Source organism: Dama dama, chromosome X (genome assembly GCF_033118175.1).
Source record: "Dama dama isolate Ldn47 chromosome X, ASM3311817v1, whole genome shotgun sequence".
NCBI lineage: Eukaryota > Metazoa > Chordata > Mammalia > Artiodactyla > Cervidae > Dama > Dama dama.
Window position 1 is genome coordinate 122309012 of NC_083714.1, and position 15263 is coordinate 122324274.

The 15263-nt window shown below is 40.5% G+C and overlaps 1 non-coding gene across 1 annotated transcript; it reads right to left on the bottom strand.

Annotated features, from left to right (window-relative positions):
* Window positions 1–14865: 14865 nt before the first annotated feature.
* TRNAC-GCA (transfer RNA cysteine (anticodon GCA)) lies at window positions 14866–14937 on the bottom strand. Its single transcript has one exon. It is a non-coding gene; the product is annotated as a tRNA-Cys (tRNA).
* Between the last annotated feature and the right edge of the window lie 326 nt (window positions 14938–15263).

Genomic DNA, 15263 nt, shown 5'->3' on the forward strand with positions numbered 1-15263 from the left:
TTCCTCATTATACCCTGCACTTTGGAGTCAGATGCACCTGAGTTGGAAGCCTGACTTGACTGCCTACTTGGTATGGGAGCTTTGACAAAGTGACTGATCTTTCATTTGTAAAAATGCAGCTCCTCACGTGGACCTCATTGGGCTGAGGCAAAGATGAAATTAGCTAATGTTTATAAAGGGCTTAGTCCACTTCCCAGCCCATATGCATGGTATCTATTATCACTAATGGTAGCATTTCCGTCCACTACATTAGAATAGCTAAAATAAAAATTTCTGAAAATACCATATTCTGGCAAGGATACGGAGATACTGAATCTTTCATACATTGCTGGTAGAAATGTAAAATGGTATGATCACCTGGAAAACAGTATGGTGGTTTCATTAAAAAATATAATATACACTTAGCATACAACTGAGCAGTCATGACATACCTGGACATTTATATTAGAAAACTGAAAACTTACATTTATGCAAAAACCTATGCATGAATATTCATAGACACTTTATTTGTAGTAGCCCCAAATGAGAAACAACCCAAATGTCCTTCATCATGTCGATAGTTGGACAAATTATGGTATTTTAATGCCATGGAACACTACTCAGCAATAAAAAGGAATGAACAATTGATCCAGCAACTTGGTTGAGTTTTACAGGCATTATAATGAGTGTCTTAGTCCATTTGGGCTGCTATAAGGAAATAGGACAGGCTGAGTACATTATAAACAACAGGAATGTACTTGTCATGGTTCTGGAGGCTGAGAAGTCTAAGATCAAGGTACCACCATGGTCACATTGTGATGAAGGCTTCCTTCTGGCTCATAGCTTTTTCACAGGGTCCTCACATGGTTTTCATCTTGGATCAATTGGATAAACACTAGACTTAAAAGAGACATATGACTGATACAGATTTTTTTCTTAAGACAATTGCTAAGTTGTGTTTTTTCTTTCTTGGGCTGACTACATGTCATGTTACAATCAGAGCTTTAACATCCTACAGACTAGAGTGGACATACATTTTAAAAAATTAATTTTGTGTTGAAATTATTCTCTGATCACAGTGTAATTTTCTTCTTGTCATACAAATGTCTGATTTCCTGACTGCATTACAGAAATGTCCAATTTTCTCCCCACTTTTAAATTCTGGGCAGCCACACAAAGGGGCCTTTGGAGACTCTTTCCTAAGCTTGAAGAGTTAAAGGTGGGTGGTGGTGTCAAACAGTGTTAAAAGTCACCCAGAAGTTATACCTAGGAAAGGACAGCTTAAAAGAGCAGCAGAGTAATTTAGCCCTTAAACAGAGATCTTATTTATATGCCACATTTCAGCTGGGAAGAGATTTTATGACCAAATCTTACAGCCTTAAAGATGAAGTCTATAATATAAACATCCTAGCAGCATTAACTCTAACAGCACAAGGCAGGCTTGGCACTTACCCCGTTTGTTATTTTGATTCTCTTCTGCATGAAAGACATTTCAGAAGTCAGGGCACTACTTCTGTCTATATGATTGTCATCTCCAAACTCTTAGACGTGATACAGAACCATGTGTAAAATTGCGTTACAAACCTCTAGGTATATCTCAACCTACAGAATAGATTCAGGTTTTGGGTTCTTGAGTGGATTTGCATCATTTTTCTTCCTCTGACGAAAGAGAGTTCTGAATTCAGGAAGGGCCCAAACAAAGATTTCATTCTGATTTGTTTGGGCTATTGCTTCCAGCAAGAAGCAAACGACTGGGAGAGAGTCTCTTTTCTTTCTGAGGTCACCAGTTAGGCTGGTTAGCTTCCATTAAAATAAGGCCGCCACTAGAGAAAGGAACAAAGCTCTATAAATTACCAGCTTTCTGTAAATCCTGTCTCCAAGCCTTCGTGAATGCTGTTCTATTTGGGATGCTCTTCCATCTTTCTCTTTCACCTCAAACTGTGCCCCTACCCTTTGTAGTTAATTTTTGCTGATCCTTCATAACCTTGCTCAAGACTTAATTCCTGAAGGATGCCATAGATTAGCTCAGGGCCCCCATTACACTCTCTCCTAGCAGCGCAGACAGACTTCTCATCCATAGCATTTATCATAGATATAATTAAATAATTAATTGAAGAGTTAATTTTCATATTGTGTCTTCTCTACTACACTAGAAGGTCTCCAGGACAGGGTGGCAGGAGACCCATTTTGTCATTCAACAAACATTTGTTGAAAAGTAATGAATGGAGGCATACGTAGATGCCAAGGAATGGTAAAAATCGTAGTAATGTTTGAGCATTTACTGTATGTAATGCCAGGCAGTGCAGTAAAGGTTTTGCATGTCTGATACCCTTCAGTTCTTACCACAACCCTAAGATAAGTATTATCCTTATCCCCATTTAACAGCTATGAAAATCGAGGCTTTGGAGAGCCAAAAGAAAGTGCCTTAGTTAGTAACATTTTTCAGTCGCAGAACAGCTTCTCTCCTATTCCGTCCACTCCCTTCTCCCTCCTCTCTCCATTTTGTGTCTCCACTCCTCTATTCTCTGTGGCGAAAATTCCTGACGTCGGTCTCAGAAAGAAGTCACTTTGTTCTGGACATATTTTGAGGACATTGCTCCCTAGGGAGAAGCTGCTTCTCGAGCACATATTTGATGGGGTGGCCAAGGGCAAATCAAGTTGCCTGATTCAGAGCTTCAGTATGTATCTGTGGCAGTCTGTGTGTATCTGGTTGATATGCTGAGGCAGATTCAGAAGCATGGTTCTGCTCATTCTAATATATATGATAATACTGTAGTTATAGGGTTTTTTTTAATCCAAGCATCTAAAAGTTCTTTTTCAATATATCAGTTTCAAAACACATGATCTCGTTTTGAATATGGACTCATAATGCTCTACAAGATCAAATATGTGAGCAGCAAACTGCCAATATTTCTTTTTTTTTTTTCCCCCAACATCTAACTCATGGTTCTCCCCCCCACCAATGCCAGCTAGTGCATTCATCATGACCATCACGGTTTAGCAGGTTTAAAAGTATAGGTTACATACCAAGCAGGCCGCAGCTCTCTCAGTGCCATTTGGAAACACATTAAAAATATGCAGCCTGACTTTTCATACCCTTCACACCCTCTGCATTTCCCTTTTGGAGAGTGCAGAGGGAGGCCGAGTGGGAAGAAAATCAGCCCAAAGATAGGAAAATAGAATTTTGTTCCCATGGAAAACAATGCACCAAACCCAAATCTGTTGTTCTTAATTCAGGTTCTGGTTCTCCTGGCTGTCTTTTTGTGTCTGTCATTTAGTTTTGTTTAATTTCGATTTGCCACTTAGGAGGGTTCTTTTATTTACCTCTCCTGCCTGTCTTGATCCTCCTACCAGTGCACACGAGGCACGCGAGGCTCCAACTCCAGCTCCTTTTTGTATTGTTCACTCTTCCTTCACTGTGTCCATTCACTTTAGCCATAGTCTTTCCTAATTCTCCACCCTCTCTAAGTTTTCCAGATCCCAATCATATTCTTAAAAAAAAACCTTTTAGTTTTGTACTAGGGTGTAGCCAATTAGCCATGTTAGAGTTTCAGGTGGACAGCAAAGGGACTCAGCCATATTCATACGTGTATCCATTCTCCCCCAAACTCCCCTCCCATCCAGACCGCCACATAACATGGAGCCGAGTTCCCTGGGTTATGCAGTAGGTCCTCCAAACATCCCTTTTTGCAACTCCAATATATTGTTTCTAAACCTTGACCCTTTTGGTTTACTCATTTTATTTCCTTCATTAATCCCTATATGCTTTGGTCTGAAAATCTCGCCACAACTTTCTCTAATTAAATTTCCAGCTTCATATTTTGCTGTGAGCTTGAGTTTTGGCAGGACATTTACCTGGTGGCTTTTTCCTCTCATTACTGAATTTCACTGACAGGGCTTTTCATCCCTGCTCTTGGTCCTCAGATGAATGTGGACCAGTTGGAAGCAGTGAGTGAGGCCCGAGGGAAGGAGCACTGGATTTGGAGTCACAAGGTCTGGACTCAGATCTGAACTCAGCTACATAGTCACCAGAACCTCATCTGTAACATGGAAATAATGATATTACTGCCCACCCCGCCGCCCTGTGAGGGATCAAATGACATAAAATAATGTAAACAGACTACAAATGTCTCCTACTGAAGGGATTTTTTTTTTTAGTCTTTATGGAACTGTTATTTCTATAAAAATGGCACCTCTTTTTCCATTTAACACCAGGCCAAAGTAAAATGATGGAAAATGTTAACTTAAGCATTAGAAGTTTAAAATCTTATTAAATTCTCCAAGAGGTTCTAATTAGCCTCTTGGCAAAAATAACTTGGTAACGTTGGCACAGAGAAGGCTAACTGTATCTACATCTCTCAGCGATAGCACATACCCCAAGGAGGCTTTGGGGGAAGGGACAGCATCTGAAAATATATTTGCAGTATTAAAATGCAATTAGAATTCAAATAGAGTGAAAAGAGATCTGGGGCGCTAGGATCCAGATACTATCATTCAAGTTTCCTGTACAAAAAAGAAATCTTATCTTTTTAAAAAAATTTATTGAAGTATAGTTGATTTGCAATGTAATGTTAGTTTCTTTTGTGTAGCAGAGTGCCTCAGACCTATATATATATATATATATATATATATATATATATTTATTTTTTCATTATGACTTGTCACAGGGTATTGAATGTGGTTCCCTATGCTATATTGCTCAGTCACTTCAGTCGTGTCTGACTCTGTGAGACCCCATAGATGGCAGCCCACCAGGCTCCTCTGTCCCTGGGATTCTCCAGGCAAGAACACTGGAGTGGGTTGCCATTTCCTTCTCCAATGCATGAAAGTGAAAAATGAAAGTGAAGTCGCTCAGTGGTGTCCGACTCTTAGCGACCCCGTGGACTGCAGCCCACCAGGCTCCTCCATCCATAGGATTTTCCAGGCGAGAGTACTGGAGTGGGATGCCATTGCCTTTTCTGCCTGTGCTATACAGTAGGACCTTATTGTTTATGCATCCTGTATATATTAGTTTGCTTCTGCCAATCCCCAACTCCCAATCCTCCCTCCCCCATGCCTCCTCCTTGGCAACCACAAGTCTATTTTCTAAATCTGTGAGTCTGTCCTTGTTTCGTAGGTGTGTTGTTTTGTGTCATATTCTAGAATCCACGTACAAGTAAATACCATATGGTATTTCTCTTTCTGACTTTCTTTGCTTAGCATGATAATCTGTAGATCATCCATGTTGCTGCAAATGGCACTTTTCATTCTTTTTTATGGCTGAGTAGTATTCCATTGTGTATATGTGACACATCTTTATCCATTCCTCTGTCGATGATCGTCTAGGTTGTTTCCATGTCTTGGCTATTGTAAATAGTGCTGCTATGAACATAGAGGTGCATGTACCTTTTTGTATTATAGTTTTGTCTGGATATATGCCAAGGAGTGGAACTGCTGGATCGTATGGTAACCCTGTTTTTAGTTTTTTGAGGAGCCTCCATCCTGTTCTCCTTAGTGACTTCACTAATTTACGTTCCCGCCAACAATGTAAGAAGGTTCCTTTTACATAGAGGAAATCTTAACCACTCTCTTAGTAATGGGTCCTTGCTGTTTTGAGAAGCAACCTGTTTCATTGCCAGATGCCTTATTTTGTGCAAAATGACACATGTTGTTCCCTCACTATTTCTGTTGCCTTCCTGAAAAAGTCCCATTCTGTCAGTTGGGACAGCTCTTTGATGTTTTGAATAGCTTCTCAGTCATCTTTTTCTACAGGCTGGAAGTCCGGTCCTTCTAATGGTTTCTCCTATAACATGATTTTTCCTGCTCTTCTATGTGCCATTTGTCAGTGGCCTCTGCAAAGCTGAGTCTCCAGGGCTGGAAGTACTCAGAATCTGTTTCCACCGTGGAGTCTGGATAGTGTGATGTCACCAAGGAGGCTCACTTGCCTCAAAAACGTGGCTGCTGTCCCTGGTTTTAGAGAGTTGCACTGTAGTGCATTAATTCTCTAGTAAGAACCAATAAGCTGGTTTTCATTTGTATGTCCAGAACTTCCATAAACGAACTTATTTTCAGTAAGACCATAGCAGGTTTTAAGTTCAGTTGTCGATAATGAATCTCTTATGTAGAAACTGAAAGTGTCTGTTAACTGTAATTGGAGCCATGGAACTACTCAAGCTGATGATATTCCATATGGTATATTTATGCAAAAGATAAAATACTAGGTGTATTTTATCTTATAGGTGTATTTTATTTTATAAAATACTCTTCTCTACAATTTTTTTAACCTTTGTTGAGTTTTTACTCTGTTCTCTTCTTATGAAGCATTTTATAACAGCTGTTTGAGGTGTGTGAGGTAAGGCTAGTATTATTCCCATATTACAGATAAGGATACTGAGGCATGAAGAGATTTATTAACTTGTCCAAGGTCACCCAGCTGGCAAGTGGATCTGAACCCATGAAGTCTGGCTCCAGTTCTATACTGCCTTACCTCCCTGGGTAGCACAGAATTGGAAAACATTACTTATGTTAATTGGTTGTTTTTCCCTAAAAGAAAAGACCTGAGCAAGAATTTATCCTAAAGTTCCTCTTCCCCGTGTTTCCAAGGTCCATTCCATGGAATGTTGCTACCTTAGGGTGATCTAGGGGGGAAAAGAATTCCCATGTTTAAGGCCACATAGTTGCCATTTTTCCTTAACTCAGCCACTTTGACCATGCTGTGGCTTGATTCAAATGTTAAGTGACAGGTTTCCATGAGCTGTTATACATGAGAGCACTTTGCAGATGCTGAATACATTGTACCTGCTTATAGCATCTCAGATTATTCATGAATTTTACATGCCTGAAAATGCCATTTAAAACAGCTGCTTCTCTAGACTCACAGAACAAACTAGAAGGGAGAGGGAACAAACAGTGGGGAGAGGGAGGCGGGGAGGGGCAATATAGGAGTAGACAAAAAGAAAGGGGTTATTATCAGATTATTTGAAATCAAGTGGGTGAAACTTTTGGAAACTGTAAAACCCTATAGAATTTAAACAATATTTCATTCGGTAAGAAGCAATTCCACCACCAACAAAACAGTTGCTTCTCTGATCATTTATTGGGTTTGCCAAGAAGTTCGTTCTGTTTTTCCCATGGGATGTTACGGAAAACCCAAATGAACTTTTTGGCCAACCTAATATTTTAAAATTTGGTTAATCTATGGTTGTCAGCAGTTGCAACACACATAATAAGCGTGAATTGAAATTTAAGATTGTTTTAAAAGTGGACCAAATGTGGCTGCTGAGTTAGAAGAGAGACAGTGGGAAAAGACAGGAAATGGGAAACATATTAAATCTTATAATGATGCTTTGTAGTTCTGTGAAGCAGAAACTCAGTTAAGCTCAAGCATTTATGATGCCCGAAGAAGCATGGAGGAGAAATTTACATTAGTTATGCTGGGCCACTTCTGTATATACTTAAATAACAAACAAAGCAACAGCAATAAAGCCCTAATGACACAAAGAAGCTCTTTAACATTGTGTTTAAATGGGAGACAAATCATAAGACCTCTCATTCATCTTTATTCCAACATCTCAGTCCTATTTGTTAACTTCCTTGTATCCATTTTCCCCCCACACTGTAATTCTTTCAGTTGTTTGTACCATCTTCCTTCACAGAATATATTTACTGAATTATCACAGCCCACTTATAGGCATAATTTTGCAAAGACTAAACAAATTAAGTCCATTCAATCTCTGTGTAAATGACATTTTCAAAGACAAGTTGAAAAAAAAAATCAGTCGATTCAGGATAAGACACAAGAAAAATGTCAGGCAAACCAGGTGTAAAGTCAGACCAAGCAAGTTGGTACATTTTTATTATTATTATCTTCCCCAAATGTAAAAGAAAATAGAAAAATACAGGAACTTTAATTTTGGAGACTGGGCTGGGAAACTATAACTACATTAGCAACATCCAACAGTGTTATCAACACCGAGCAATTCCTCTCATCTCAACTCAGCAGCCGACTCAGAAGATCACACCTTCCAGATCATGGGATTTGTGACACTTAGTAATGCATGTGTAATTGGGTAAAAAATAGTCATTACCACAAGCTTTATTTTTATTTGCTTCTGTATTTCTCTGAAGGAGAAGAATACTCATGGATATCTCCCTGCTTCTTTAAGAGGGCTATGGCCAGTTCTCTGAAGGACTGCATAGCATGACTTTTTTCAAACCCAGTTTTCCCAAGTGCTGCCATATTCCTCACAGGGGAAAATTGTGCCTGCTAGTAGACCCCAGAAACTCTTCTCTCCCTGACAAAGCACCAGACACCTGGTAAACAGATCTCTGCCTCCACTGAGGCCTGCTCTTTTCTCCTAGATGCTGTTGCCAGACCCTATTACTAAAATATGAATCTTATGACATTCCTCCTCTGGTCAAAGACTTTCCAAGGCTTCTTATTTCTGGCTGTTTAAAGTCAAACCTTTCCAGCATCTGTCCAGAGAATAAATACATTAGGTAGTCCAGCACCATCCTCTTGGTAAGGTTTATTTTCCTCTTTCCACACCTTGAACCCTCTGCTCTTGCCTTGCTAGGTAACAGTGTCCTACCTTTGCCGGTTCTTGTTCCCTCTCAGAACTGCCTTTTCTTTCCCTTCTGTGTGTTCAAATACTTGCCTTTCCTCCTATCCCAACCCACCTTCCACACCATCCATAATGCTTTCTCTCTTAATCTCCCTATCATTCAGATGGAGGCCTTTTCTTCAACAAAAGAGCCAGACTCCACAAACACAGAAGGGGATTCTTGGTCTTGTTCAGTCACTCAGTTATGCTCCATTCTTTGTGACCCCATGGGCTGCAGCACACCAGGCTTCCCTGTCATTCACCATCTCCTGGAGCTTGCTCAAACTCATGTCCATTGACTCAGTGATGCCATCCAACCGTCTCACCTTCTGTTGTCCCCTTCTCTTCCTGATTTCTGTCTTCCCCAGCATCAGGGTCTTTTCCAGTGAGTCAGTTCTTCACATCAGGTGGCCAAAGTATTGGAGCTTCAGCTTCAGCATCAGTCCTTCAAATTAATATTCAGGGTTGATTTCCTTTAGGATTCACTGGCTTGATCACCTTACAGTCCAAAAGACTCTCAAGAGTCTTCTCCAACACACAGTTAGGAAGCATCATTTCTTGGGTGCTCAGTCTTCTTTATGGTCAAACTCTCACATCCATATATGACTACTGGAAAAACCATAACTTCGACTCTACAGACCTTTATAGGCAAAGTAATATCTCTGCTTTTTAATACCCTGTCTAGGTTATTCATAACTTTTCTTCCAAGGAGCAAGCATCTTTTAATTCCATGGCTACAGTCACCATCTGCAGTGATTTTGGAGCCCAAAAAAATAGTTTGTCACTGTTTCCATTGTTTCCCCATCTATTTGCCATGAAGTGATGGGACAGGATGTCATAATCTTAGTTTTTTGAATGTTGAGTTTTCAGCCAGCTTCTTCATTCTCCTCTTTCACCTTCATCAAGAGGCTCTTTAATTCCTCTTTGCTTTCTGCCATAAAGATGGTGTCATCTTCATATCTGAGATTATTGATATTTCTCCTGGCAACCTTGATTCCAGCTTGTGATTCATCCACCCCAGTATTTTACATGATGTACTCTGGAAAAGGAAATGGCAACCCATTCCAGTATTCTTGGCTGGAAAATCCCATGGACTGAGGATCCTGGTAGGCTACAGTCCATGGGGTCGCAAAGAGTCAGACACGACTGAGTGACTTTATTTTCACTTTCTTTAATCTGCATATAAGTTAAATAAACAGGGCAGCAATATACAGCCTTTATACACTCGTTTCCCAATTTTGAACCAGTCTGTTGTTTCATGTATGGTTCTAACTGTTGCTTCTTGACCTGCATATAGGTTTCCCAGGAAGCTGTTAAAGTGGTCTGGTATTCCTATCTCTTGAAGAATTTTCCACAGTTTGTTGTGATCCACACAGTCAAAGGCTTTAGTGTAGTCAATGAAGCAGCAGTAGATGTTTTTCTGGAATTCTCTTGCTTTTTCTGTGATCCAGCAGATGTTGGCAATTTAATCTGTTTCCTCGGCCTTTTCTAAATCCAGCTTGTACATCTGGAAGTTCTCGGTTCATGTACTGTTGAAGCCTAGCTTGGAGGATTCTGAGCATGACCTTGCTTGCATGTGAAATGAGTGCAATTGTGCAGTAGTTTGAACATTCTTTGGCATTGTCCTTCTTTGGGATTGGAATGAAAACTGACCTTCTCCAGTCCTGTGGCCACTGCTGAGTTTTTAAATTTGTTGCCATATTGAGTGCAGCACTTCCACAGCATCATCTTTTAGGATTTGAAATAGCTCAGCTGGAATTGCATCACCTCCACTAGCTTTGTTTGTAGTGATGCTCTCTGAGGCCCATTTGACTTCACACTCCAGGATTTCTGGCTCTAGGTGAGTAATCATACCATAGTGGTTATCTGGATCATGAAGATCTTTTTTGTATAGTTCTGTGTACTCTTGCCACCTCTTCTTAATATCTTCTGCTTCTGTTATGTCCATACCTTTTCTGTCCTTTATTGTGCCCATCTTTGCGTGATGTGTTCCCTTGGTATCTCTGATTTTCTTGAAGAGTTCTCTAGTCTTTCCCATTCTGTTGTTTCCCTCTATTTCTTTACATTGTTCACTTAGGAAGGCTTTCTTATCTATCCTTGTTATTCTTTGGAACTATGCATTCAAATGGGTATGTTTTTCCTTTTCTCTTTTACCTTTTACTTCTCTTCTTTTCTCAGCTATTTGCAAGGCCTCCTCAGACAACCATTTTGCCTTTTGGCAATTCTTTTTCTTGGGGATGGTTTTGATCACTGCCTCCTGTACAATGAAGGGGATTGAGTGTGGGAATTTCACTTTTAACTCCTTGTAGTCCGAATACATAATGGCCACATTTTATTCCATTTCCAGCTCCACCTAGATGTTCCAGGGCATCTTGAACTTGATGCCCATTTCTCTTTAACTTGATCTTGAATCGTTACTTTCTCCCCCAAATCCCCAGTTTCTCCTCTTGGGTTCCTTCTCTCTGGTAATGATGTAGTGTCTACCTAGATGCTCAAAGCTAGGAATCCAAGCATCACCCTTCAAAAATCTTTGTTCTCCTTCATTGCCCATTTAGTCACCCAGAACCCTCATTTCTGGTCCTCGGTATCTCTCGGCATCACTTCCTCCTGTCTTCTTCACTGCTCTGTCTGAGCCAAGCCTTCATCACGTCTCCCCAGGGTTTCCCCAACAGTCCCCTGGGCCAGGTCTCTAGCCTCATCCATGAGCAAAAGCTTTATTCGTCTTTCACATTTGCCAGTGTTCTGAAGGGAAAATCTGATCCCTCAGAAAAAAATCAGCAGTGACCTTCCATGGTTTTTCACATTCCACTGTTTTACACAAGCTTTGTAGTTGAACTGCCAGGTTGTCTCTGATCTGTCCTGCTTTTCCAGCATCTTTTCTCTCCCCTTACTCTGCCCTGTCCTCCCCACCTTGACCCTGAACACAGAAAGGCCCATTGTGGCCCATGCCCATCTCGGTCAGCAGTGTTACTCTCCTCAGCGTCCCCTGTCCAGTCTCCAAAATTCTTTTCCATTATCATCACACCTGAGGAAGTTTCCAGGACACCCACCACTCCCAAGTCAAGATAACATCCCATTTCTCTGTGTGTGCTTCATTCTGTCACAGCACTGCTCTATCATTTTTAATTAATGTTGGCTTTGCCAGCTAAAGTATGTTCATTTTGAGGATAGAACACCTAACATCTAACACAGCCCTGAACCTAAATGAAGTCCTCGTAAATAATTGTTGGATAAGTCAATAGCATGCAGTCCTAAGTTTCTCCATAGTGCTTCTTTTTAGAATTGTTCATTGGTTTACTTACCTGAGTATATCTAAGATTTTAAAGAGCTCAACAATCAGGATTCTGTGTGTCAAAAACTGTGCTAGAATAACCACACACTCATGACCAAGTGTGATAGATCTACTGGAGATCATGATGAGACTTAGAGGTCAAATATGTGGACTGATCAAGAGGCTGCATTTCTGAGACAGGGTGCTCAGGGCTGGCGCACTGGGATGACCCAGAGGGATGGGATGGGGAGAGAGGTGGGAGGGGGGTTCAGGATGGGGAGCACATGTACACCCGTGGCGGATTCATGTCAGTGTATGGCAAAAACTACTACAATGTTGTAAAGTAATTAGCCTCCAATTAAAAAAAAAGAGGCTGTATTTCCACCTTTATTGCTCCTTTCCTCTCAGTGTTTAATGTATACATCTTTGGCTTATTGAGCAGAAGTGTAATCATTTCTCAGGACATCACTTACAGGTCTGGCCAAGGGCACCCATCAACAGAGCCCATCATCAGCTGTGGTTGACCAGGGCTCTAATTTGGCTGTTATCATTGAGCTCTTCTGTAAGGAAGGTTGACTAAGCAGTGACCTTGTCTGTTTTACAAGATATAGAGAGCTTGCTCTCTCTCTAAACTTCTCCCATAAGTTTCAAGACCTTTCATTTTAATGTGTAGGAGCTGTAGATGGGGTATAAATAACTTCCCACTGAGGAATTAGTGTGAGAGAGACATAATAGCAGATCACCGATCCAACAAATCAGAATTCTGCTCTTGGTGAAACTATGAAAATTAAAGAAGTCTATTGGCTCAGTGGTTTCACTTTCTTAAATTTATACAGAATTTAGATTAAAAAGGAAAATAGATGTAATAGAAAAAAGAAAATGCCATTGGTAAGAGGAGTAAATATTGATACAAGAACCAAAAGGCATAAGAAAAGCTTATCATGTTGTCAGACTTAGTCTGGTTTCATGAATCCTTTTGGAAAGCTGTTGGGCCTAGGGCTTGATCTCATTTTATGATAATTTAAAACATGGAACTTCCCATACATTTGCCATACTCCTGCTATATTATATTATGTCACATGGCTCCTCTGTCCCAGCCAAATATCTCCACAACTTGTTTCTGAAAAGACCTCACATTCTGGCTCCTGTCTCAATTCCCTCAGCCCTTTCTTCAAGACCTAGCCAAACTGATAAAGAATGCATAATGCCTGAAATGCAAGAAAATGGATACTAATTGTGGAGGACTTTATTCTGCAGGCAGAACAAAATCTCAGGATAATGAGTTCAATGGGATCAGAGCATTGTCTTGGAAATAGCCCCTCCTCCAAGAAATTACTATGCCAAAATAGATCCTTGAAGTACTCCGATCTGTTTAAGAAGATTAAATATAATTGGTGACTGTTACCTAGGGAGTGAGTCAAGACCAAATTCACTTAAGGTATAAAAAGAAAAGCAATAGGAATTCTGTTCTTAAATTATCGGTAGTTTCCAAGTGCTTAATTTGTATTATTCCATCATAATGTTAGCAGTGTTATACCAAGAAGGAAAGCTGGTGGGCTCTAGACTCAAATATCACTAGCACTATCATATCCAGCAAGGAATGCTCCTGCCTCAATCCTAAACAGCATCAGATCATCCATCCATTCATTCAAAACTATGTTTTAATTACCTATGCTGTTCTAGGCAGTATTCTAGGCATTTGAGATAAAATAGTGGGCAACACAAACTCCCTGTCCTCACGGAGTTTATATTCTAGAAGGAGAAGACAGACGGTGGCCAAAATAAATAAGGAAAGGATGTGGTAGATGTTACAAAGAGATATGAAACAGGGAGGGGGGCTCGCTGACACAGTGCTATTTGGGCTTAGAGTTGTAGGAGTCGACTCAACAATTCATAAAGGAGGAATGAGATTTATGGTAGACTGTTCGCAAAAATGGTCACAAAAATTCCTATCCTTATAGCCATATCTTGGGGTAGCCCCTTCCACACTGGTCTAGGCTTATCCATGTGACCTGCTTTGAAAAATGTCATGATATCAAGTGTGACCTAGTGTGTCCGATTTTAAACTCTCATGACCACCACATGTAAATGATGTTGAGCTACCCTTATGATGAGATAGGTGTGGCTAAGCCATCCGCATTGAACCATCAACATCAAGCCATTGCTACTGTAGTATGAAAGCAGTCATTGATAATATGTAAACATGTAGGTGTCGTGTGCCAATAAAACTTTATTTACAAGCAAAAGTGGCAGGTCAGATTTGGCCAACAGCCTGTAGCTTGCCAACTCCTCTCCTTGACCATACACCCTCAGTCAAGCTGGCTTAGAAAAGAACTGTCCATCTGCTCAGAGAACCGTGAGGAATACTAATGGTTATTGTGAGTCGTTAGGTTTTGAATTGGTGTGTTACACATGCAAGCTAACTGCTACAGTGTTCCAGACAGGAGAAACCAGATACAATCATCCCGACAAAGGAGTATGCTTGGGATCCTCTAGAAATTAAAAATACAGCAGTGTTGCTGAAGCCAGACGAACAAGGAGGAGAGTAGTAAGAAGCAAGTGCAGAATCAAGATAGAAGGGATGGGACAGGCAGATTATAAGAGCTTTGAGGGCCATTGTAGCAGAGGTGTGACATGATTTGACTTATGTTTTAAAAAGCTCAGTCTTGCTGCTATGTTGAAAATAGACCCTAGAGAACAAAGGCAGAAGCAGGAAGATGAGTTAATTGTCTACAATGATAACCTTGGTGGGAGGTTGCATATGGATGGTAGCAATGGAGATTGTGAGAAGGGAACTTAATTTGAGGATATTGAAGAGAAGATGTACTCATAATTTGGATGTGGGCTATATGAGAAAGAAGGTAGTTGTTTTTTTTGTTTTTTTTTTTTTTTTTTTTTTTTTTGATGTCGCTCACTCGTGTCTGACTCTTTGCGACCCCATGGACTGTAGTCTAGCCTACCAGGCTCCTCTGTCCGTGGGATTCTCCAGGCAAGAATACTGGAGTGGGTTGCCATTTCCCTCTTCAGGAGATCTTCCCAACCCAGGGATCGAACCTGGGTCTCCCGCATTGCAGGCAGACGCTTTACCATCTGAGCCACCAGGGAAGCTCTAAGGTAGTTAAAGATGACTTGATGGTTTTTGTCTTGGGAAACTAGAAAATAGCCATTAATTTGAGTTGGAGGAGACTATAAGTAGAGAAGACGTGGGGGAAAATACGAGTTCTATGTGGCATACTAAGTATAAGATGTCTATAGGCATTCAAGTAGGTATTTGTATCCATGGGTCTGGAGTTCAGGGAAGAGTAGACTGGAGGTACCAATTTCTAATCATCAGCATATAGAGGGCATGTGAAATCCATGAGATTGATGAGATTGCCAAAGGAATGCATATACACAGCAGAAAGAAAAGCCTTAAGAATTGAGCCTTAGGG